The 2,042-nt window shown below is 52.3% G+C and overlaps 1 long non-coding RNA gene across 1 annotated transcript; it reads right to left on the reverse strand.

The window, feature by feature from the left end:
* Positions 1–833: 833 nt before the first annotated feature.
* Positions 834–1,454, reverse strand: LOC108803602. Its single transcript, XR_001942290.1, has 3 exons — positions 1,287–1,454; positions 1,023–1,202; positions 834–920 (listed from the first exon to the last, which is right to left on the reverse strand). It is a non-coding gene; the product is annotated as an uncharacterized LOC108803602 (long non-coding RNA).
* Between the last annotated feature and the right edge of the window lie 588 nt (positions 1,455–2,042).

Raw genomic sequence — 2,042 nt, forward strand, 5'->3', positions numbered from 1 at the left:
CTCCAAGTACAAGAGTGACATATTTATCAGTTTGGATGGAGCAGGGACAGGGAGACCATTGCACTCTCTGGAGAGATTTCCCATCACTTCCACTGCTGGAGACACAACAGGAAGTGAGCCGTGTCCCTAGTGGAAGATTTCCCCTCTTTTTCTGTACAATTTTTGGATTTCCCGTCACTTCCTGTCCCACCAACAATGGTCACCAGGACGCAGACAGCAATACGACTTCCCCACTCCATCCGAAAGTACCCGGCGTTAGGTTATTGCTGACGAAAGGATGTGGGGGGCGCTTTAGGTGAGGGGGGTCAGAGGCCAGGGTTTGGAGTTTACGAGTGCGAGGTTCCATCCCGTCCATCGAAGACACAATTACCAGTGGAGCGATTCCAGCAGAGAGATTGCCTCCACCCATAATCTGAGGGTTGTCCTTCGGAGTTCAGCATTGTAGCATATAAGAGCCCAAAGGAAGATGACCTAGAAGATAAAAAGAAAGTTCCATCAATAATTCTACAGGATCCCACAGACCTCCAACACTCATCCTGGAAGGGCCACACCACCCACCGCTCAACCTGGAGGGCCCCACTTATGCTGCTGATCCTGGGGGGGTCCTTGCCTCTGCCACCCACTACTAATCCTTGAAGGGCCCCAACACCCAATGCTTAACCTGGAGTACTCTCGGCTCTGCCATCGACCGCTTATTCTAGAAGGTCTTTGGCTCCACCACCCAGTGGCCTGTAGTTTATACTCCACTTATACAGGAAGTGACTGGGACGGCAGCGTTGTATGTTTTCTCTTCAATTCCACCAATCAGATCCGGAGATCAGCCAATTACCTTCAATGGGAGGGGTCTGGACCCTCAGGGACGTCGCAGTCATCACTCTGGTTTCCTGTATTTGAAGTAGATGAACATTCCATCCTGGGTACTACAAGGAAAGACAAAAGGATTAGTGGAGGGCGGAGCACCCTGAATGGGAGGACCTCCGGTGTGGGCGGAGTTCTTCCATGTAAAGGAGAAGGTCACTTACTCATTTTTCTCCAAAGTGCAGGCCGGGTGCTCGAATCTGCGGCACATCAAGTCCAGATCTGCAGGGGGTTCTTCCTCCTCGTAGGCAAACGATACGTTCAGCTCCTTCAGAGACTTGTTTGTATTAATGACGGCCAGGAACTCCTCAGCGCAGGAAGCCGTCATCTCACAATACCCCACTCTATACCGGAGAGAAGACCCATATGACCATGGAGGTTTATTCCAGAGTCCTGCAGGCTACCATACATTATAATGGGGACATCACCTGAACTCCTCCAGTGTACAGCCCGGATCTCGGAGGGCCTCGCATAGTCTCTTCACTCCCACGTCCTCATACTTATTTCCCGACAGATCCAGTCTGGTCAGAGATCGGTTCTTATTGATCACGGAGGTCAACTCTTCGAGGGAGGAGGAGGTCAGGTCACAACCCGACAGGCTGCAGGACAAGGACCAAGGTGACTACAGCCCCCCTACATACAAGGACCTAGGAGACTACAGCACCCCTACATACAGGGACCTGGGCGACTACAGCCACCCTACATACAAGTACCTAGGCGACTACAGCCCCCCTACATACAGGGACCTAGGCGACTACAGCCCCCCTACATACAAGGACCTAGGAACCAGGGCGACTACAGCCCCCTACATACAAGGACCTAGGAACCACAGCCCCCCTACATACAAGGACCTGGGCGACTACAGCCCCCTACATACAAGGACCTGGGCGACTACAGCCCCCTACATACAAGGACCTATCACCCCATGTCCTTCATACAATGTACCCATCAGACCTCACCCCGTGTGCTTCATACTATGTACCCATCAGACCTCACCCCATGTGCTTCATACTATGTACCCATCAGACCTCACCCCATGTCCTTCATACAATGTACCCATCAGACCTCACCCCATGTCCTTCATACTATGTACCCAGCAGACCTGCCCCCATGTCCTCCATACAATGTACCCATCTGACCTCCCCCCATGTCCTTCATACTATGTACCCATCAGACCTCCCATG

The sequence above is a fragment of the Nanorana parkeri genome, unplaced genomic scaffold (assembly GCF_000935625.1).
Source record: "Nanorana parkeri isolate BGI_ZX_2015 unplaced genomic scaffold, ASM93562v1 scaffold3917, whole genome shotgun sequence".
NCBI lineage: Eukaryota > Metazoa > Chordata > Amphibia > Anura > Dicroglossidae > Nanorana > Nanorana parkeri.